The sequence below is a fragment of the Pholcus phalangioides genome, unplaced genomic scaffold, assembly GCF_987345545.1.
Source record: "Pholcus phalangioides strain wild (caught in Gottingen) unplaced genomic scaffold, Ppha-v1.0 ptg000004l_1, whole genome shotgun sequence".
Classification (NCBI taxonomy): domain Eukaryota; kingdom Metazoa; phylum Arthropoda; class Arachnida; order Araneae; family Pholcidae; genus Pholcus; species Pholcus phalangioides.
Genome location: NW_028301597.1, coordinates 33169673 through 33194721, shown reverse-complemented (window position 1 = coordinate 33194721; position 25049 = coordinate 33169673). Strand labels below are relative to the sequence as shown.

Here is a 25049-nt window from a genome sequence, read left to right as displayed (position 1 = left end):
AAAACAAAGGAGTTGTGAACGAAAGCGTCAAACTATTTGCATACCAGACAGGGTGTGGTTAGACATGATTGCTTCTCCCGACCTTAATGTTTCTGATTCTTTTTTTACTTGTGATTAGAATTCAGGAAGTGCAAAGAACTATAAACCGATGGCCTGTAACAAATTCCTTTAATTTCTCATAGCAATGAATTCTCACGTAAATACACGAATTAAACTTAAAATACTGCATTTCGTGTGTACACTATCTGACGACGGCGATTCATTTCTCCCATCTGGATGTACCTGATGATCGATTTCTTAGCCCTTGCATCTGCCAGTCTTCCTAATGTATCCGGCATGATGAGCCTTACCGCTGTTTTTATGTCTCTCACAGAGACAGTGCGGCGTTTGTTGTACTTTGCCAGATTGCTCGCTTCCATGGCAATTCTTTCGAATATGTCATTGATGAAGCTATCCATAACAGCCATTGCTTTGTCAGATATGCTCATACCCGGAAGGATCATCTTCATGACTCGGAAGATGTACAGCCTGAATAAAATATGAAAACATAAAAATACCTTTAATACAACTTGTTTTTATATAGCGTGTCCATGAAGTTCTTGTAAGTCCCATTGGTGATAGAAACATACTTTTAATTAGCAACGATATCCAAATAACCTACAATTACTTACCATAACTATTACTGACTATTATTACTTAACAGCTCATGCACCTCGTACCCATTCCTCTGCAGAATTTCTAACGAATCGGTTCATATTGGAACGTGTTGGGTGAATGTATGTATATGTATTACCCTAACGTATTTATGTTGTCAGAATAGTGATTTTGTTCGTGTTCTTACTGGTGCTGCCATCTGTGTTCCATATTTCGAAGTGAAGGTAGTAAATATCAATATGTTCGGCCGTCTCGCCTTTACCCACCATACGGCAAGGTGGGTTCGAGGCAGCGATCACAATTTCACAGCGATAAAAACAAACAACTCTCTCGACAATATACTGAACTTAAAAGAAGCTAACAACAAAAACATATAATATATAAAATTTCATAGTAAACATATAAAAAGTAATTTTGTGACAAACAAAAAACATTAAGACTTAAAATTATCGTTGAAATAAATAAAAACTTAACATATCAGATTTAAAGAAAAACGAAGGATATAAAATATACAAAGGTAATAAATGCTTCACCTTCCATGTTATGCAAATACCATGTTAAAGATCTCCCTGCTCTCTACGGAGATACATTTCAAAGTAAGACCAGCTCGCACTCGCGGATAGAAGTTGGAAAACTCGCAGGAAACCAACCATCACTGTGCCATCGACGAGGTTAGAACGTGGATCCTCTTGATGAGAGTCCAGCACGATGCCCACACGACCGCACAGCGGCTAAGCAAATGCCCTGCCGTTTCTTAGATTTGCCATCTCTTCAACTAGAGGATGTATACGTACTAAGATACAAAATTTAAATTTTTATAACTCCCAATCAGAAAAATGTTGCCCCCGTCTTTACTGAGCCCAACAGCAAAAAAGGGAAGTTTTTTTTCAAGTCCAATATATTCCCAGAGATATTTGAATTCTGAAATCGCTAAAAATGAGGAGAAAGAACAGCGTATATATATGATACCCCTTTCACTGCGTAAATAGTCTGAGATATCCCTCTAATCCCTCCCTCTAATCAAGCGGAAAAACATTTTCTTTTTTCAGTTTTCCTTAATGAAAGATAGATGGAAACCACACACTCTCTCTCTCTCTCTCTCTCAGACGTTGCATAGATTGAATAGTTATCGAAAAAAAAGAGGAAATACAGTATAGTCGATCTTCGGTTTACGATTGTTTTTGACATACAAGCAAATTTTCATCAAGTTTTGACTCGATATATGAACGATGATTCGCATTACGAGCGAAAATTCTGCGTTTTGCTTACGTGATCACAACTGGACTAATGCTTTTTCTTTCGCTTTCACCCACACGCGAACTCGCTTGATCTCATAACTGATAAAAACTATTAGGATGACTAGCTTGTAGGACAAAGTTAAAAATGGTATCGAATCTTAAAGAATTTAATTATTTAAGAAAAACAAACATAATTTAATTACTAAAAGACGAAATAAAACTTCTGTAAGTATTTATATTTTAAGACATTATACAACGATATAAAACTATGCATTAAGGCTGGTACGACTCGGTTCGAGGCAAGCGGCTAAAACAAGAAAGTCGTGATCTATATATATCTGGTTGCATAAATAACACACACGAGTAATCATACGAAGTAAAAAATTAATGTATTTCCGTAAAATGCGTATTTCGAGCACTTAGCAAACAGATTTGCGTTTCACGATACATAACTGCTACTGCTGATTTAGGTAAGAAATGGGATTCCATGAAGATGGGACCACGACGGATTGCGCGTAATCTTCAGCCAACGGAACAAACCTTACCCTCCGCAATTTTCGGAGGGTTTCTTTTACATATCGGGCATTGCCTCAAAATCACCAATAGAGCCTGAGATGAGGTCACCAAGAGAACCCATAATTCTGCTTAGAGATAACTCTGTATGCTGATTGTGCATTATTAAATGTGGCTTTGAGGGGGGAAGGGGTAATCTCAATAGAAGAGGCAACTATATTAATCGAAGACATTGTGTCCTTAGGAAAGACCACGAGATAGGAGATGAATTATGACGATACCTGGTATTCAATAACTAATGACGGAACATGGTCAGAGATGACCCTTGACGGATCGCCATTGCTTATAAAAGCTGGAGCTTATGGATATGATCTCGTCTGAGGAGAAATCTTTCGTTTATAATGGGATTAGAGATTAGGTGAAAGCTGTGCAAAGTTTTGTAGAAAAGAACCATTCAAGTAAAGCTACAGCCGTGTGCCTCTCTGCCTCTTTTGAGGTAACGGAAGTAGGGTGCTTTGCATCAGTCCGGGGCTGTGAGCGGTTCTATCTACCTATCTACAGCAGTGTGCGAGGAATAAAAACTATCCAACGGTAATTTCCCATTTCCGCGAAATCTTCAAAAGGAGGCAACAGCAAGTGTCGTTGGGTAGGTTTCTTTTTATGAAGACACACATAACGAAAAAGATTGTGGTGAACCAGCAGATAACAGCGAGTCCTCAAGTAGTCCCAAAACAAAAGTCCTCCTCTCTGTCGTCGTTTAGAGTTGTTAAATTTGTAAATTATTGTCTTATTGTCTTTTACGTTTACGTCATGATGTTTTTATATTATTTTTATTATGTTAATTTATTTATGTTGTAAAATTTCATATTGTGTTGTAATTTACTAAATGCCGTTTGTATCGGTTGTTTTTATGTGAAAATGGATAATTGCACTACTCTACAACGTTTTTTTAACATGGAAAAATTAATTGTTCTTAATTAATTTTTGGGTGCTGATTCCAGATCTGACCTTAGAAAATGGTCATCACGTCTGGTTTTTTTGCCATTTGGTATTTAATCTTTAATCTCTTTTAAAATTTACATATTAAGTGTGAAATTGATATTAGAAATCATGTTTCTATTATTCGAAATCTCAAACTCGGGGAGTAGCAACGCTGATTTTTTTCTCTAATTGCAACCAGATTCTTTTTTCGTTATAATTGAAAGAAAAACACTCTCTGGCTTTATGTTTATGTACAAACCTTTAGTCAAAAATGGTATTAAGTTCAGTGAATATCGCAGATGCATTTTAATGTACCAAATAGGTTCTGCTGCACCACTTCACATTAAATTAGGCTGATCAGAGTTGTTCGCCCGAGGGGAGGGGGCATGGGGCTTGTGTCAATCCCAAGACGATCAAAAATTAAAAATATTTCTTAATATTTTAGTAAGAAATAAATTATTGAAAGCAAAATGCGGAAAACTAATGAAATACCTTTATCAGCTATTTTAATAAATTTTTGTTAATCTAAATGTTTTCTGACCTTTAAAGTTTTCTTCCCATAAACCTTTTGTGACCCCTCATAAGTTGATCCTGCGGACGCCCCTGGGGCTGATGGGAAACATTATGGAGGTTATGGAAAAATCTGGAACAGGTTTCTCGCATCTAAAAGGAAAATTTACGAAACTGTATGAGAGAAAGCTAAAAGAGGGAGTATTAACAGGTCCTCAAATAAACAACCGAGTAATTCTGTTTTCACATAGCACTTGCTGTATGGCAATCATTCATATCTGCAATGAAGAGGATTTTAGGGAACCACAAAAAGGAAAACTAGCAACAGCTTATTCATGACCTGCTCTGTTCGTACAAAAATCTTGGATATTGAATGAATCCAAAAATCAATTTTTTCTCTGATAAACTGAGAGCAAGCAGTCAGTGATGAACAAGGAGAAAGTTCCAGCAAGACATTCAAACTATGGAGGAGGCAGATAGGTGATATCAAGGCAGGTTGGACCCTTCAATGATGAATGATTGCTGTTGGTTTTGCAGAAAGAAGAAAACACGGTACATAAAAGAGATACATAAGAAAAAAACACGAATTATTTTCATAAAATACCGGAAGAATGCGTATAGATTTCGTTTTGTGTATGTATACATGTGTACTCTATGGATATATCATATGTATGTGTACGAAGGAAATTTTTTTTCACTACTTCATATATAGCGATAAATGAATATCATAAGGATCTGAAAATATTGACCTTTCAACACAACCAGCAAAAAAAGATCCACAGCAAGGATTTGACGCCTCTCCGGCTGTGTCTTCTTGGCTTCTCGTTTGGAATCCCGCTAGAGCTTATCTGTGATTGTCGACATGCACCAACCATGCGGTTCGAGTGTATAAGAATGTAACCAAATATTTCGGACATTCACCATCAGTGCATGGTGAATGTCGACGTACGTCAGATTTCGGTCTTTCACCGTAACATATGTATATCTCCAAAAATGACCATCATGCATACAGAAAAAAACTGTGTGCGATGGGGTTTTTTTACATTCATATTTGAATTCAGCATCCCCAAAATTAGTGTAAAAAAACCTTACGTTAGGAGAAAAGTTAAGAACTGTTTACCAGTGCTAGAGAACGAATCATCCGTTCTACGGGGAAATTCGATTCCATATACGAGTGGTGCTCTGATTATGAGCTCTTTCACTGAATGAATTATGCTTTTTCCGCTGTACAAGCAAAAGTCCTGTCAGAAAAGAAGTAAAAGAAAAGAAAAAAAACTAGAACACACACATAATTTGTCGGCATCTAAACGGCATTTCGAGAATTTCACCTAAAAAAAGCTATTCAAATCATCAGTAGTTGATTGAAGGGGCCACCACGCTCATCATCCAAAAGAGCAGCTTGAGGGGGTCAAGAAACAAACTTGAGAGGAAAGAGCGTGAAAATTCGAAATTTTCTTTGAAAGTGCAGTTAACTAAAACTTTGGCAATTCTAAAATGCTCCCTTAACTTTCAATGAAGAACATCTCGGCGAATATCGCATTTGAAAACACCAGGCATATTTTGTTGGGCTCAGTACAGACAGGTAACAACAGCACAGCCACAACTTTCTAAGCACTTCACGTACAAGCTTTTGGCAAGAAAATATCTATTATATCTATTTAACGAATAGGCGATATATATCGGGTAACTTCGTCCTAACCCAACCGTACGTTAGAAAAGGAAAGAGGAAAGGGAAACACATATTAAAGGTATAATAGATAAGATATTAAGAGGTTTTTTTAAAGTCACTTTTCACCCTCATCCTACACCGCTTTCGCTCTTACATGAGTCGCTGTGAGCAAGAGTGGAGTCATTTATCGTGCAATCCTGACTAACACCATATGTGTGGGTAGCTTCACCTTCAATCTGGTTTATGCACAAGTGACTCCAGATAAAGTTGAACTGTAATAACTATATAACTTATAGAGATGTTCAACTTGTTATCGCCATATTGCATCAAAAGTTTATAAGTAGAAAATAAAATGGTGAAAACATTTTTACGAAAGTGGTGTACGTCACAAGCGGGGAAACGAATGACGCACGAATTACCATTTCATGACACGCGTGGAATGAGATGATTGCTTTGAAAGGGTTTCTCTGTTCTTGAAAAAAGATCGGGTACAGGATTCTTCAAGGTTGTACCGCCCGATATGCATGGTCTTAAGGGATGGCATGCCAAAGGATTGCCGAACGGCTTCTTTAACTCAATTGTCGTGGTTCATCACGAGAATTCACGGCACAGCCATCACGAAGGAGTTCCTCCAACAAGATGTTCCGCGTCGAAGTTAGCAGCTTCATCCCGATTCATGCAGAAGCGTTGTTTGAGTCGCTAATGCGAGCCGATCGCCCCGTTAAAAAAACTAGCCGCAGAGAGCAACTGGCCTACAACGGTACGATTTTTCAATCATTCCACTTCATTTAAAGTTAGAAAAACTGATGGCAGATGGAAGCACCACACGTAACAAGCATTAAAAAGAAACAAAATTCACGTTAGGTCAACAACATGTGCACGCACATTCCGTCGTGTACCGATTCGTTAGAAATTCCGTATAGGAATGTGTATAAGTAGCATGTACGGTTAAGTCGCAGTATCACGTTTCAGTTTTTCGTGCATTTTTTTTCGAAAACGAAAATGCGACGGCACTCATTCATCGGCGGTGTGTCGGCGACTGGCAGCTTTTTGCAGACGGGAAAAAATTCAAGAATGCGCATTAGGATTGCCTGCATACGTGCACCAAACCACGCCTTCCTAACATCATTGGTTGAAGTACGGAAAATTATGGTCGGAAACGTTTTGAACAAACCTCGTGTTTTCTCATACTTGAAAGGTCTAAAAAAACGTCACCCTCTGTTGTAACAAAACCTCGGTTGTGGAGACAAATAACGATGTCGTTATATGGAGTCTAACTTTGTTTTTGAGAATTTTTGATGCATCTTAAATTAGTGAAAAGGGATCATTCAAGTATTACGTCAGCATCGGGGTGAGGGGAGAGGCATCGGATTTGCTAACTTTTGATGACAAGGGGAGGGGGGTTTGAAGGTTGCTTACGTCATCAACCACCCCTTTTTGAAGATATGAAATATTCTAAGCTGCTGACAAAATTTTGCTGACAGGAGAAGAGGGGCGTCAGTGTTTTGCTGATTTTTGCTGACAGGGTGGGGGGGGCAGGGGGTCAAAAATGGCTAAAAATCTGCTTACGTAATACTTGAATAGCCCCAAACCTCAGTCATTATCTAAATAAATGTAAATATTTTTCTTCATCATGGTGGTTAACACGAATGATCAATCATAACAATTTGTTCGATTTACTCTCCAAACTATCAGAGTGGTCGTGTTCACGTGACAAGTAACTGAATACACGAGATTTCTAGTAAATTTGTATTTATCGATTCATTCGGACCCACGTGAGAACGGTTGTTTAAGAGAATGATATATCAACTGGATATGCACGTTCCAAATGCTTGTAGGATCAACCGAAACGTCCATTAAGAGATCTAGTGAACGTACATCCGAAATGTAGTTTCAGGCGATTTACTACATCTCCCAGGTTCGTGTTATGGTGATTCCACCATCACAATTCAAACACATAGTTGTAACACCACTTTGATGCATATCCGTTATTATTTGCGTAGCAAAGGTACAAAGTGCCTCTGTTATGATGTGCTGATTGTGCTCAAATATGCAGCATGTCTTTTTTGCTCTTGGTTGTACACAAAAACTGCCAATTTCAAAAATGTTTAAGGCAAATGACTACGTGCGGGACTCCTTTTTTTTTTAAAACACTGTTTTTTACAAAACAAGTGGGGGTTGAATCGTTTACTGTATGAGAGAAATAAGAAAAACTAGTGAAACTTCTGAAATATCTCTAATACGTTTTGGAGTACTCTAAATTATGTCCTCAAAATTGGCTCAGTTTCCATACTTAACACACTGAAACCTACTCCATTTATTTGAATAATTTTGATACAGCATGTTGCTATGGCGTTTGATACCCGGATTCGACCACATGGAACGTAATGTTAAGCTTGATAGTGGAAGGCGAGCATCTTTACCACTGCGCCACTCGGGCGATATGGGCAGTGGATCAGCTCGCGGATCGACGAACAACGCAGCCATTTGCGAGACTGAATTGTAGGACACATTGAGCACTGACTTTTCGAACGCGCATAGCTGTCTCGAGTTGCTGCCCGAGGCCTCTCCTGTCTGAGGGTCGGATGATGCTTGCACACGGTATCTGAGTCCCGAACCTACTCACCGAGAGAGTTCAAGATGCTAGGCCGTCGCTGCCGATCAGGATAGGGCGGACGAGATGGACCGTCGCCGAGACATTGCCAATCTGGGCAGATCCGTCCGGCAGAAGACGGTCGACGTGTCCGACGACGGGGCGCACGAGAGAGCGTGAAACTCAGGGTTCGGGTTCGGGGGAAACCGACCTGGCTTTCGCTATCGGCGTCAGCTCAAACTTACTAAAAAGTAATCATAGGGATTCGCCGGCGATGGTTTTCCAGTCAGTACGCTGCTATGACTGTCATCTGTGCAATGAACTAAAAGTTGTGACACCCAAAATATTCTCTGAGATACGGAAGTTTTTGTGAAACTACGTGAGAATTTTCACAAAATACTTAATTTTTTTTTCATATTAAAACAGCTGTAACATATTAAATTCTGAACATATGGTCGAGATCTTTAGTTTATTGAATAGCTGAAAACGTTATATGAAACACTGTTGAAACATTTCATGAGGATACCTTGCATAATTTCTGAGAAATTTGGTTATGCGTACAATAAAGTATAAACGGAAAAATGAATCATCAAAAGACGCGTTTGAAAATTGTTTGTTGCTTTTGAAACAATTGTTCCACTTGATTTAAATCAGCCGCATATAACTTTGTTTTTACTTATTGCATATATAAGAATGAAATAGTTTTTTGGATTCTGTGTAAACATTTTCCTAATCAATTTATAAAACCATTTCCGACAATGTTCGAAAAAATCGTCATTTCAAAGTGGTCAGTTGCTCTTAAAATAGTCAAAATATTCATATTATTTATTTCACGCAAACATAACTTATTTGAAAATCAAACTTTTTATATTTTCAAGAATTCAATTTTTTCTTGATTTTATTAGAAAAAAAAATATGTTCGAAAATATGTGCAACAAAATAAAAATAAACTCCAATGCGGTACAACAAGTATTCGCAAAAATATTAAATTTTAAAGTTTGAGAAGGGAATTTGGGGCTCGTTCATAAATTGAACAGCAAAATAATTGGATTTTTACTTAGCCTAATAATAAAATAGCGGTTTCGAACATAGCTGTGATGTTAATGCAATGCACGCGGCTCAATGTAATTACATCGGGGCTCTCTTAATTTTTGATCACAATAACAGATTGGTGAAAATGACCGAAATTTTCCCGGTTGTAAATGTGATGACCATATATCCCGTTTGGTTGAACGGGATGTGTTGGTGTGGAAAAATGAGACAATTTCTTTTCCTTTCTCACAAAACAGGTTTAAAATATGTTAAATCCTGCTTTTTTTCCTAATGGTTCTGAAATCATGGGCTGTTGACCCCCCCCTTCCGTTCGTTAAAATCCGTCCATGTCCTTCATCATTTCCTTGGTGATTAAGGACATGGTAAATAGTATTCTACGAGGTGGGCGAAAAGTGTCCGCGTAGAAACTTTAAAAATTCATAAAAACCGGAAAAATAACCGAAATAAAAAACTGTTTGCAGGGTTGGCATCGCCAGACCACGGGGATTTTTTTAAGACGGGGAAAAACAACTAAAAAACAGCCGATAGGTAGCGATAACGTACACGAGTCAAAGAAAAGATACGCAAATAACGAACAGAATGCCTCAGAATCGTTTATTACAGCATGTTTCGCATGACCACCACATAACACCAAACATGGCCCCCGCTCTGTCCCTTGAGGGATATAAGCGGATTACCTTGCGGCTGGGCCATGCTGGAAGAATTCTCCTGACATCCGGGCCCGGCGAACATCCCCCGACTCGCAAGCCACCGGGTCCGTCCCGCCGGGACCCCACTCCATCCGAAGCAGCCACACTCCGGGAAGCTCCCGGAAACCTCCGATGGTCAAGAAGGTCAAGCGCAGGTGGACCGCCCGCCAGATCTCCGACCCAGCAAAAACATTTCGACGGCCATCGGCTCCACTAGTCCACGAAAGAACACCCCCATCCGCCACTCATCGCCCAAAGGAGCAACAGAACGGAACCAAACGTCCGTCCCCCTCCGGCAGCCCGTGCCCATCCATGCCACCACCGCACTCCGTCCCCACCAATCCATCGGCAGATGGACCCGTGGGATCTGGGTTGCCAATCGCTCGCTTCAGCTCCTTTGCCACCTGAAAGAAAACATACATACATGGCATGACCACCACAGAGTGCAAGCGAGTCACAAATCCAGCAACGGATGAGTGCAGCAGGTCCGGACACCTCTAGCCGGATCTTATCATTCAGTTCCAACGGATTGGATGGACCGGATCGATACACCCGGGACCATACAGCTCGTACCAGCGCCGCCTATCGGCTGTTTTTTGAGTTTTTTCCTGTCTTAAAAAAAATTCCCGTGACCTAGCGATGCTCACCCTGCAAGACCCCTTTTCTTTATTTCGGTTATTTTTCCGGTTTTTACGAATGTTTGAAGTTTCTACGGACTTCTTTCCCACCCTGTAGTTATTATTATATTGGATGAGACTGGTTTGCAGAAGCCATCCATTTGCAGTTTGAAAAATTTGTTGCAGTTCAATAAGCTCACTCATTTAAAATTCAAATAACTCAAAACGAATCATACGTCAACGCTTTGTGGTTAATAGGTTTGGTCTTTCATACCTTAATTATGTATATTGAAAATGTCCGTATTTTCCTCACTGATTACTACGTCTGCTTCCAACCAAAATACGAATATTCATGTAATTAAAAATTGAATGAGTAATTAACTTATTTTTGGATGGTGGGTATTGAGTGCTATTCCCACAAAAAAATGGAAGTGGGGATTAGCTATAATCGATACAGAACTCATTAATGATACTATTTTATTTTGAAAACTTTAATTAAGAGGAGGGTTTGCTTTTTTAAGTATAATTCTAGTCCTGTTACCGTAGAATCACCGAATGCGAGTTATTTCAGGCATAATTGTGTTTAATTTTGATAATAACGTGAGGGGTCTAATTAAAAATGATACAAATTATGCATTATTTCGTTGTAAAATTAATGATAGCTTCTTCAAAGATAAATATGATGTTTCGGAGGTTCATCTGATGCATTTTGTCGTCGTGTAGGGAATGGGTTCTTAACTAGAGGTGCTTGGAAAAATCTCCGGGGGAAGGGGGGTCCGCGAGTTTGGATCAGGAAACAACTCATTGTTTTATATACTATTTATGACCTGGATACTATTCTGAAAAGATTTCAGCCGCAATCATTTCATTGGCGAAATTGGTCAGTGGGCTTCATTTTATTAGGACGATGACGTCCATGGAACACAAAATTTTTTGAAGCCTTGGAATATGAATAGCTCCTGGTTTCCTCAACATCTGTAGTGAAATCTTTGTGTGACTGTGTAAGCATCGTGCTGAAATTTCATCATGAGAGAATGCAGGTTCAAACCCTATCGGAAGCACAGCGGTGGTCGTGTGAAGTTGGTTTTTTTTTGCAGTTTTTCAACTTCGAGGTGCGAAAGCGAGCCGGTCTGCCATTTGAAAAATTTTCTCCGCAGGGACCAGGCAGACTAATTACTTGATACTTACATAACATGAAAATTCAAGCATTTACCCTTTTCAGTCCAAAAGATAGGAGACAGATGGCAGAGCAACCAGCAAGAACACAAAACAAGTACAGCATTAACATTATAAATACTGTATATTAAGGCCACGCATATAACATGCACAAACAACACGTTCCTGCATGCAACCGATTCATTAGAAATTTCGCAGAAGGAATTCTTACGAGAAGCATTTTGTTTGGTTAAATAGTGGTATTTGTACAATTACAGTCTTCTGCTGCGGTTAAAAATTCTTCTTGGATCAAACCACTGCCGGTGGAAAAATTAATTATGAGTAATTTAATATTATTAATAATAATGGGAAGTTAGTATTAATCCTTACAGAGACATTCCCGAAATATCTCGTCTTCTTAAAACCCGCTCATTTCGGCATTCTCTAGCCCCGCTAGCTCTGTACAGAGAGATCTGCCCAATAATATGTTTTCCTCCCCTCGTCCTGTCAATCAGCTGCCAAAGGGCGGAGAATGTTGTTGGCGTGTCTCTCCTGATGAAAAAAAAAAAAAAAAAAAAAACTTTCCTCCGTTTTTCGAATTCGAATATATCAGTGAATATTGCATTTAAAAAATTCGAATTTTCTTTTGTTGAAAACAGGAGAGACAGGGCAACAACTTTCTAATTGAGTTTTTGGGTCAAACACTGTCTGTCTCCCCATCTTTTCGGAGTTACATTGAAAAATGCGTACATAACAAATGATAGAAAAGATACAGAATACTTATCTTATTCTAGATTCCGAGTGGAAATCACCATTGCAAGAGATTGGGGGAAAAATACATATTATTCTTGAAAACTGGTGGTGATTTCTAGAAGGTTTAGTGATTTCCGCTAATGTCAGTTACAAAATGCGGGTGCGGGAAATTTTAAAAATCCCTTAAAAAGTTAAGGAAAGAATTTTCCTGGAAATTAATGCTGAGACAAACATTTGAAAGAAAAGCCAGTCTCGGTCGGGAGTGATCTCTGGTATTCTTGCACTAACTATTATACTACAGAGAGACAACTATTGCTTTCCTCATTATAATACGCGCAGTAGTGGGATGCGCTGAGTATAGATACATAGTTGACCCATTTAACTCAGCAATATGCCTCCAGCTGGCGACGATATAGATGGATGGTTTCTTCAGCCCACAATGCATCAAAGAAAAGTACTTTCTGGTTATAAATAGGAGAGATCCGAGGATCCGGGTTCGAACCCCACAGTGGTGGTCGGCTGAAGTTGGTTTTCTGTGGTTCCCAACTTCAAGGCGCAAATGCGAGCCGATCTCCCCGTTAATAAGTCTCGCCACAGAGAGCAACAGTCCTACAACGGTAAATCATTCAACCATAACACTTCACTCATAGTTAAAAAAACTGGGGGCAGATGACAGCACTACACATAACAAGCATTACACAGAAACAAACTTTACGTCAGGTTGCACTATACGTACACGCACATTCCCGCATGTACCGATTCGTTGGGGGTTCGTTGGGGGGGGTTCCGCGGGGGGGTGCATGTGTGGTGTAGCAGTAGTAGGTAGGGGCTCGGGGATCCATGATGTTCTTAAGTCAGCCACCTCGTTGGGCAATTTGCCTGTTGTGGCGTCGTATTTGTATTTGTATTTGTATAAATACTGAGACGAACTTTGCGAAGAAATGCTATGTATGCTCTCTTTAGTTCAAAATATGGAAGCCAAATAGCAACACCAGCAAGAACACGAAACAAAACCTATCGATGTTCAGGGTATTGGAGTTGAAGGAGGGTGCTATGCCTCTACTCACTGTATCCCGCTACTGCACTAAAATAAGAAAATAAATCGAGTTATGTCCCAGTGGCGTATTGGTTACTGAGATAGCCAATGTTGCAATATTGTGCTTGATTGCAGTTGGAGATTACTACTTATAACCGTAGCGCCGCTTGTAAACACCGCTTGTCGAGTACGCATGGCCCTAACGGATTCCTATTGTTGGAGTTATGCCTGTGTCATGTTACAATGGTGCTGTTATCTGTCTTCCATATTTTAAAGTGAAATGGCAAACGTCTGAATTTTCCTGTTATATAAGTATGGTGCTGAAGGTCTACCTGCTGTTTGCGGAAAGTTTTTGATTCAAACAAGAGACCGGATCGCATTCGCACCTTGCAATTGGAAAACTGAAGAAAACCGAATTCAGCCGACCACCACTGTGCTAGTGATCGGCTGGATGCTTTGACTTCCATTCAATAACCCAGAAGGAGACTAGAAGCTTTTCTTTTCAAAGTCATGGCATTTTGATACCTAGAATGTTTTTTCATAGGCTGTGTGATTGAATCCCAGGACTCTACCACTAGACTCATTCCATTACCGAGATCTCTTCCTGCCCAGCTTCGGGGCGGAGTCTGGAACAAAGTGCGTGTACACAACAGTCTCAGTGATTATCTGATGTTGTTTCTGATTTTTCAGTGCCGTCATCTATATTTCGAATTGTGAGTGAGGTGTAATGATTGGATATTTGTAATATATATTTAATATTTGGGAAATAACTCTATACGAGAATTTTTGCTGCAGATAAGATAAAACTACATACAGCATTTCGAACCTACTAAAAAACTGCTATACCATTTTTCTCCAGAAATCCTCCCACCCTGAAAAATTTTAACAGGCAGTTAAGAAATTATATAGAGTCTCTCTCTCTCTCTCTCTCTGTCCAGGCAGCTCTGCTAGTGGCTTGAAAGCAATCCAAAAGCAAAGCTATACAAGTATTATGATACCATTTTTCAGCGTGATAGGTCTTTTATTGCATGGTTGTGAAAGTCCAATAATCCAGTATATATATATACTAGAGGGCACTGCCCCCCTTCCGCCTTTGACGGCGACCCCCCCCCCCCACTTCTCTTCACAACATATCTTGTTTATTTCGTCCCACTTCATCATGGAAAGAGACGTGTGAAAGCACCAGCTTACTGAAGAAGCGAATTTTAATAAAAATAATGATAAAGCAACAAAAAACAAATGAGATTCATCAAGCACCCCCAGAAACTGGGTCCCCATATTCAATTCGCTGAATTTTAGTGGGGCCCACACTGGATTTATCTCGGACTACCGATGTGTTGCAAATTTTACAATGTTAAACAACAAAAATCAATGAGATACATCCAGGTTCCCCGAATTAGAACCTATCAACATTCCCATGGAGCACTGACCTGGAAGCTTGTCGGACACACCCCTGTAAGGGGCCACGAAAATTTTGCAACGAATAAAATCCAGGGCCCCACATCCAGTAGCGGGAACACAATACGCAGATTTTTAGTGGGGAATCCAGACTGGATTTATCTCGGTCTTCCGCTGTTGCAAATTGTATAATGTTAAAAAACAAAAAGAATCAGATTCATCCAGAGCCCCAAAATGAAACCTGTAAACATGGGGGGCCCCCGACCTGGAAGCTTGTCGGTCACCCCCCACTGCGAGTGTCATGAAAAATTTTCATTTGTATTCGTTTTACCAATGAGTAAAAGCTAGGGCCCCCAATCAGTTGCCCGTTGTATTCGCATACTTTTAGTGGAACCCCAGACTGTCTTTATCTCGGGCATCCGCTGTTGCAAATTCTGCAACAGAAAATAATGAGATTCATCCTGGGGCCCCCAAAATGAAACCTGTAAACATAGGGCCCCCGACTTGGAAGCTTGTCGGTCATCCCCCGCTGCGATTGCCGTGAAACATTTTCATTTGTATTCGTTTTACCAACGAATAAAATCCAGGGCCCCCAACCAATTACCCGGGACACCAATTCGCATACTTTTAGTGGGACCCCAGACTGGCTTGATCTCGGGCATCCGCTGGTGCAAATTCTACAACAGAAAAGAATGAGATTCATCGAGGGCTCCCAAATAACCTGTAAACATGGGGGCCCCGACTTGGAAGCTTGTCGGTCATCCCCCGGTGCGAATGCCATGAAAAATTTTCATTTGTATTCGTTTTACCAACGAATAAAATCCATCCAGGACCACCCACGCAACTACCCGTGACCGAATTCGCAAATTTTTTGGAGCCCCCAGACTGGATATATCTTATGCTTCCGCTATCGTGAATTTTTCAACGTTAAAGGAGCAAGAAAACAATGAGATCCATCAAGGGCCCCCTGGAAATGAAACTTTTAACTTTCCCATGAAGGTATACGTACAATTCCCCCCCGGGGTACCCCGACCCTGTGTGTTGGGAGCACTGTTGTTATATGTATATTATACATATACATACCTCTCGGCATGACACCCCCACAAGGGCAGGGCTGACAGGACCAGAACGATTCTTATCACTTTTTGATTTTTCATACTATAAATTAACCACAGAGGGGGCCCTGAAAAGCTGATTTCGGGGCTCGCTATCTAAATTCCAGCCTAAGGGCCCTACTGTAGGATATGGGAGCCTCTCGGTACATGCACATAACATGGTCCCGATGGGTCAAATGGGTCCCAATACGTGCTAGAGTTAAATGAATACTTGACCCAAAATCGTAACCGACTTCCGTAACACAAAATCGTAACCGACTTCCGTAACACAAAAACGTAACAGATTTCCGTCACTCAAAAACTTCACCCACTTCCGTCACTCGGTTGCTTAGCAACAGGCCCTTTTCGAATTTGTGATTTTATATTATAGAGTAGATATATATGATTATAAGAAATAGGGCAAACTTACTTTTATATATGACCATGTTGGATAAATGGTCAATCACTCTTGTTTTTATCAACCATTTTGTGATTGAGGACGTAATATTGAGTCCAAAGGCAAGTGGAATAAATTTCCAAACAAGTTCCCTCTGTTTTTTTTCTTCTTTCCTCATCATCATCGGGAAGCTTTGTTGCAATCCTGAATTTTTTTCCACATATTATGCATCTTTCTTATAAGAGTGAAAGAGAGAGATAGAGAGAGAGCACAGGTAAGGTGAGGGTGAAAAAAGAAATCTACTTTATATTTATATTCTTATCAACTTATCTATTAGATCGTTATACTCTTTTATTCTCCCAACGTTCATTCGTTTATTTTTTTTCTCTCTTTTCTCTTCTACTTTTTCAATTCTTTTCCTTTTTCTTACGCGGGGTTAGGATAGGACAAGGTTACCTTATTTATCGCCTATTCATCAAATATGGAGCATCCGAATTTCTTACCATCGCTTGTAAGAAAAAGGGTTAATAATGGTTGTAAGAAGGCAGTCGCACATATGTTAGAAGTTTTTATCATTCATTTCAGACAAAAGACGATTTATGCAAGGCAATTAAAATCTCTGGACTCTACACCCCGATACAATTGTTTTCTAGGTAAACATTCAGCAGCAACTCAGGAGATTAGATGTAGATTAAATATGCTTCCAGTGTGACATATCCAGTGAGGATTATGGTAACTCTAATGAAGTGCAGTATCTGCAGAAGATTATGTCTCTGACAGCACAAGGATTAAACCTGACTGGATTAAATACGTCCAATGGCATGTTGGTTGCACGGAACGTGCTCATTTCCGAATAAATACGAAATAAACCCCGTGCTCTTATATGTATATCAAAAAACGATATTTTTAAAATTTTCATAGTTTTTATTCTTTTTAGAAGTGATCATGTATTTTGTAACACTATTTTGTGTCTATTTTATTCTAGAATTGGAATTTTATTTTCAAGTTAACTATTGATATATCAAGATATACAGAAGACTGGATGTTGTGAAGATATTTATTATTTGAGATGTTAATTTTTTAAGGAAGGAAAAAACTCATCTCTGCCGGACATTGTCCGGCAATCGAGGGACCCGGGTTCGACTCGCGGTAGAGGCAGAGATGAGTTTTTTCCTTCCTTAAAAAATTAACATCTCAAATAATAAATATCTTCACAACATCCAGTCTTCTGTATATCTTGTATTAACAAGTGGAGCGCGACATTCATGTCATATTGATATATCCTTAAGCACTTATTTATGATTGATATGGACGTGACTTCTACAGTATGATATGGACTTGCCGACAAACCCAAGATCATACACCCATTTAGTTTGGGCTTAAAGGAAGAGATACAATGCATATAATTTTGAGGGGTTTGGATATTAAAGTCACAACAATCCCGTGATTATTTATACAAAAGGATTCAGGAAAGATGGGAAATATTAAGAGGTGGTAGGACGTACCAATACAAACAATTGTGTTCAAAGAATGCATGGTCTAACATGAAACGCAAACGCGCAAGCGCGTTTCGAAACGGCCGCACCGGAAACGTTAAAACGGCATTGCTGTTGAAATTTATCGGGAGAACAAGAACATCATGCATGCAAATGTAACCTATGGAAGAAGAAGAAACCGTATGCAAATCTGCGTCACAATGAATAAAAGGCACGGATGCCAGCTTTGTGATGTTATTCCAGCGCGCAACCGTTCTAACAGTTGCTACGTACGGGATAATGACGCACTAAGTAGTGATACAGTGGTAGTAATACAGTGAAACCTCTGTAAGACGGACACTGTATGAGACGGAAACCTGTCGTAAACGGAATCAAAATATAGTCCGTTCAATGATTAGTGCTTTGATTTGCACCTTTATAAAACGGAAATCTGTCTGGAACGGAATATTATTTCAGTCCCTTGACATTCCGTCTCGTACAGGTTCCACTGTACTGAAAAAGCAGACATGCATTTCATTGACGGACCTGCAAATGGAAGTACCTGAGAGGTAGCACGAATGTACGGTGATCGCTTTCCTCACAGGCCGTTGCCCAATCCGAAAAAATTTGCGCGCTTGCATCGGCAGCTAAGCGAAACGGGATCCTTTCTTGCTTCCCGGTCTTCTTCCACAAGTTACATTTGCATGCATGGTGTTCTTTTATCCCGATAAATTTCAACAGGAATGCCTTTTATAAACGCACTAGCGCGTTTGCGTTTCCTGTTAGACCATGCATTCTTTGAAGACGATTGTTTGTATTTTGGTATGACCTATCACCTCTTAATATTTTCCCCATCTTTTCTGAATCACCATGTATTACTAATATAAACTATAAACTCATCAACATAAAATACAGGAGCGCGAAAAGTCCGTAGAAACTTTAAAAATTCATAAAAATCGGAAAAATAACCGAAATAAAAAACGATTTGTAGGGTTACATCACTAGGTCACGGAAATTTGTTTTATAGCAAAAACCTCAAAAACAGCCGATAGGTGGTGATGACGTACACAAGTCAAAGAAAAGATACACAAATAACGAACAGAATGTCTCCGAATCATTTATTACAGCAGTATGTGTTCCACGTGACCACCACCATAGGGGATAACAAATTATCACACATTATACAACGCATTATACACATTACGTGTTATCCCTCTGTGGTGGTGGTCTTGTGGAACACACACTGCTGTAATAAACGATTTGGAGGCATTCTGTTCGTTATTTGCGTATCTTTTATTTGTGTACGTCAGCGCCACCTATCAGTTTTTCCTCTTTCTTAAAAATATCCCCGTGACCTAGCGATGCTAACCCTGCAAACTGTTTATTATTTCGGTTATTTTTGCGGTTTTTATGAATTTTTAAAGTTGCTAAGGACTTTTTTCCCACCCTGTATAATGTTAATCTACCTTGGGTAAGCCCAATATTCGATGGTCGGCATGTCTCTCTAGGATACCAAATAATTTCGAGAGACATTGCACGTTTAAATTACGCAGTCAAATTTTCCTTCTATCGAATCTATCAAATAAATTTCTGGCCAGGGTGACTTACTCTCTCACACCCCTCTTTCAGTTGAACGCACTTTAGCTCAACCGAGGGCATGTCAAAATCGGGTACACATTAAAAATATCTATTTCGAGATTAATAGCTGCGAAACACGTTCGTTCTATGTAACAGTGAAAATCAATAGAAAAACATTGAAAAACACGCCTTTCTTTCGTGCCCCTTCTCTATACAAACCCTACAGACAAAAATACTTACCCTACTTGAAATCTGAAAGCGATTTTGTGGCCATGATAAATTTTGCTCAACGAGGCGCAATGTTTACGGTTTTTAATTTCCTAGAGTAGTCTCACTCTTAGCAACTTTATTATTGCTGTGTTATAATACTTTTGTTGCACAATAATTTTCTTTCAGAATATGCTGTATCGTCTAAAAAATTGAAGTTTTGTATTTTGCCTGCTGGCCATGACCCTATGAGTCAAATCTCTGTCTATGATAGCAAAATATGGACAACGAGGAAATGCATGGAGAATGAAACATATAAATATATTTTATATGCTTATTTCTGAACATTTGTACAGCGGTTTTAAAAAAAAAAAACCGAATAGAATGCTCGGTTTCATTTTCAAAAAGCTCTCTTCACTTTTTCTAAACTCCTTCTTCCGCTTTTCCGAGGCTTAGTTCGTCCTCGACTGGAGTATGTTGGAGCGTTATGCAGGCCATACCTGCAGAGGGACATAGACTTCGTTGAAGGGGTTGAAGGGTTGCGGAGAAGGGCTAAGCGTGAAGAGACACTTCATTTTTTTAATATGCTTACATTGGGAGGAAACAGGTGTCGGGGGATATGATCGAGGTATTAAAATTTTTCAACTGGATGGATAGGATGGACCATGAATTACTAAATACACTGTTAATCGACTGCTTTGACAGGGGACACTAGTATCGATTGGTAAGGAACAATTCTAGGTTATGGTGATGCAGCGAATTTCTCTCTAATAGGGTTGTTAATAAATTGAATAGCTTATACCCCCGGAGGTAGTAAATTCTAACACCATTGACACGTTTAAAAAGAAATACGATAATCACATTGGGATAAATAACTGCTCATACTTAGATGGGACGGCCATAAATATATTTTATTGACATTGTGTTTTATTTTATCATATATATACACATAGTCTTTAGTTTTTATAATTTCATTTTTAATTGGATAGCTGTATTTTAAGAATATATGGCATCTATATTTGTTGTGGCCGTCTTTTTCTCAGCCATCTCGTTGATCATTGTGCCTGTTGTAGCCTTGTTTTTGTATTTTTAATATTTATTGGAGGGGGCAGGAGAATTCTGATGATTTCACACACCTATATACAGAACTTTTGACACTGATCAATCTGGAGAATTATTTTGGGGGTGGAGTACAGCTTGTTAAAGAAAATTGTAAATGCAAATGGACATTTTTGCTTGCCATGTCTTCTGAGGGCCTTCAACAGAAAAGCCTTTGACAGACACTGGAATATCTCCTGCCAAGACTAAAGCAAGAGAGGAAGACCCCCCCATGGAAAAAGATTGATTTCAAAAACTGTTGAAACATGTAGGGGAAAAATAAAATGTCTATTTTTTACAATTATTTGGATCCTACAGTTCGATGTGCTGGTTATATCAACATTTATTCTCTTTCATACTTCTTACTAGGACTCGATCCCGGGGTCTGCCGCAAGCAGGTTGGTGAGCTATACACTTTGCCACCAGCTTTATATACAACCATTGGATTAATTGAAAGAGAAATACACATAATACTTATATTGTGCAAAATACGTTTATAAAATACCATTTTTTTTACAATGCTCTTTCTTTTATTTCCAGGCTGTGATGCAATATTGTTGAGAATTACTTCATTTAATAACGAGCAAACAAAAGATTTGCTAACTATGCGGACTCTTTTAAAAGTTGATTTTATAAGTGGGGAGAGGGGACGTTAAAAGTGATTGACGTTTTACCGAAGTGTGACTGTACACATGGGCATACCCAGGATCGACCTTTTAAGAGAAGGAGGAAGCTCAAAGAAAATTTTTCGAGACAAATTTTGAGTTATCAACCTTCAAAAAACATTTAAATTAACAAAAATTGATTAAAATAGCATGTAAAAGGTATTTTCTTTCACGTGATGTTCCATTTTTTACGGAAATATTTTGTTTAATATTAAATGTTTGGTTGATAATGGCGATTTCTTCGGTATACCGACCGGTATCCATAATTATTTAAGCTTCTGGACAGCTTTTGGTAGAGCTAAATTGCTATTTAAATTAATTCAAATATACTGTTTGAAGTTCTTGTGAATACTTTTCTGTTAGGCTATAAGTTGTATAGAAACTATACATGCGTGATTCTAAAAATTCATGGGAATAATTTTAAGATGCTTAGTCATAGAATTTGTGGTCGAATTGTTGCAGCAAAGACCATGGACGGTGTTTTTAGAAAGCTCACAACAGCACTTCACCACAGCAAATATCATACTTTTCTGTCGGATTCGCTCAATAAGTGCAATCAACCATTCGAGGGTGTAGAGGGTATTGTAATGTGGAAAGCCTTTTCACGGTGCAACCCGGGCAATGCAAATTATACCACATGTCATTGTACCACTTAACCATTGTTTGGCGCAGTATAACCTTGATGATTCTTGCACCAATGAGAAACAAACTTCAACCTAATCAGAAGGTGCAAATGCGCCCTTGAAAGGTTGGTAGCACATATCACACCAAAAATTATGATATCGGAAAATTATGATATTTGTTTTTGGTGAAGTGCTGTTGAGCACTTTCTAAAAACACCTTCTACCGCCTTTGCCATTGCGATTCGACCGCATATTCAATGATCAAGATTGCTTGTTTAGGTGTTTTATATCACCTCTTAAAGTTATTCTCGTGAATTTAGAATCACCCTGTATTTTGTTACACGTATTGTAGTATTTAGTTCACACAAATACTTGAAAAATCTATATTAATCAATTAATATTATCAATCAATGTATAGAACATAATTGAAACTCGCTAATCATCGATGCGGAATAGAGCGTAGGATTTTGTGTAACTTATGATATAAGAATCGGGTTATTATGATTTGAGAAGAAGGGAAAGCTTAAAACAACGGTAAATTCTAATGAAAATACTATGAAATTGACTGAAAATAGGTGAAAGAACCTTTAATGACCATTCTATAATAATTCATTGATGAATAACTTTATAAAAGCACTTCGGACTCGATGGTGTCAAATTTCTCAGTGAGCGAATATGATTGAATGTATTTATCATTGCTATATTTCAATTTTAGATTTTTTGAGAAAACTACTGCAAACTACCATAATGAAATATTTTCGAAGGATAATGAAAAATAACAGTCATCACACATCATTGTACAGAACATCAATCAAATTATACACAATTTCACTTGTGTTTTTCCATGTATTTCTCGAATGCGATTATTATTTAAGAACGTTGTCCGACTCTCACACACAGTATATATATCTCCAAATTATCTTCACTATAATTATCAGAAAAAATGTTATTAACAGTCATGGATTGAAATATTGAAATTACAACAAAATAAATGCTAATCACCCGAAAAACTCTCTATGGTAATACTTCTTTTTCTTTTTTGCCTTCAGACCATTCTTTGGATTCATTCGGCCATTGATATTAACATGGCCGATGATCTCTTTCAAATAAGTTTTAGCTCGTCTAAGTGACATCTTGATAATTATTCGTCCACTCCGTGTCTGGAAATGAAGCAAACGCAGGAACGCAATGTGCACTCTTTACCTACAGAAAACCGACTGGCGTATGGCTCGCTAGTGGACAGTGTGGCATGCATAAATACTTCCATACGTGAGTACGTAATGATGACGTATTAAGAGATTGCGGTTTGCTGTGATCGCAGAATGCGGACCGTAGATTAAGTTTGCAGGGAAAATGGACAGAGATCTGGATAATTTAATAAAAGTGACCTATAATTCTGAGGAAAAATTAAGTATTAGTATTGAATAAAATATTAAAATGAATGTTTTATACCGAAATTTAAATCTTAGTGATGAAGGACATGGTAAATAGCATTCTATTTCTTCACAGTGATATATGCCTAGTGCGTGCACGGTTAGAAAAACGGTATTATTGGTTAATAGGTTTCTCTAAAATGATAATTACAACGCGCTAGTAATCGGTAATTGAAGTAACAGAAAAATTGATGTAGCAATCTGCTGTAATTTTCATTGCACAGTAATATCATCTACACACTGGTTGTCCAGGTTGTCCCGAAAAATTCGTAAATCAATTAGAAATTCATAAAAAAATCGAAGGAGTTTGTATATTTGAGTGCGGTTTGCGAAAAAGTTATTTTGACAGTAAGGGGATATTTTTTGCGCAGGGGAAAAAAGTTAATTAAAATATTTTGACGATAGAGAGACGGGAGGGGGGGGGGGAAAGTTCGGCAGGTGTAAATGGAACTGAACCTTTCTTCAATCTCTTCTGTGTTTGGAACGTCCGTATATCTTCAGCCAGGGATTCGTAGCTGAAGTAAAACTACTTCAGCGATATACGGATTCATCCACCAATGCCAACATCACAAGGAAAAGTGCCAGTAACAGGGAAATTTAGAAATTTTATATTTATCGCACACAGTGCAATTTAAAGGGCTCTGATTTGTGCATATTTTCAGTGGTTTGCTTTCGTGCGGTGCTCTCTATAGACAAAAATTTGACCTCTTTTTTTGTATCAAAACAATCCTCTTTCGTGAGAATAACGTTTTCCAAACGACATTGAAATGTACCGATTCCTTCAATTTTTATGAATTGAAAACTATGTACGAATTTTTATGGACGCCCTGTATATCATTTGTTGTTGATTCTACCGGGTAAGTTTGTGAAGCGATGCACAATCTTGTCGACTTGAAAATCCCGTATAAACATGGTTTCATAATCCGTGGGAGATCGGTCCTAGACTTCCGAGTCGGAGGTAAATTTTAGAATGTCGTTTGCGACATTTTCCAGGATGTAATATGAGAACAAATGATTTCGGGATGACATAGGTATTATTGGTACAATTTCAGAAATATATTAGTCACGGAAGATTGTAAAGGTTCACTACTACTTCACAAAACACCAATTACGGCCATATCGCTATATTGCAATGTACATACTGTCATTAACGGGTTGGAAATGAAGCCGCCATCTATCGGTGGTAAATTCAAGTTCGTTATGGAAAATATCGATATCCTTCCACGGGTTTGAACCTGGGACCGTGGCGGCAACCTTCACGGTGGTAGACGAACATCTTACCACCAAGCCATTTGGGTGGATAAAAGAATGCTGGAAAGAATACTTTTGTCATGTCAGGGTGGAATGTTATCGAATTTAATTATAGGGAATGCTGTACGCACAAGGGTACATACCAAGTTCAACACTCCCTCTATATTATTGCATTTGAAAGCCGACGTCAAACCCAAATATAATTCGCAATACAAAATGATGAGATTTGGGCTTCATCAGGTATCAGGACCATCGCCACTGCCGGTTAGGAGTAAAAACCATTAGTACTGCCTAACACACCTTTCGTGTGTTCTGACGAGTCTCGTTCTAATTTACATAAGGAAAACGGAAATACCAGTGTACTTGAGT

At 38.7% G+C, this 25049-nt stretch overlaps 2 pseudogenes; one reads left to right on the top strand and one right to left on the bottom strand.

The window, feature by feature from the left end:
• Nucleotides 1–215: 215 nt before the first annotated feature.
• On the bottom strand, nucleotides 216–8052 carry LOC149087108 (histone H2B pseudogene; annotated as a pseudogene).
• On the top strand, nucleotides 8005–8149 carry LOC149087107 (5.8S ribosomal RNA; annotated as a pseudogene).
• The last annotated feature ends 16900 nt before the right edge of the window (nucleotides 8150–25049 follow it).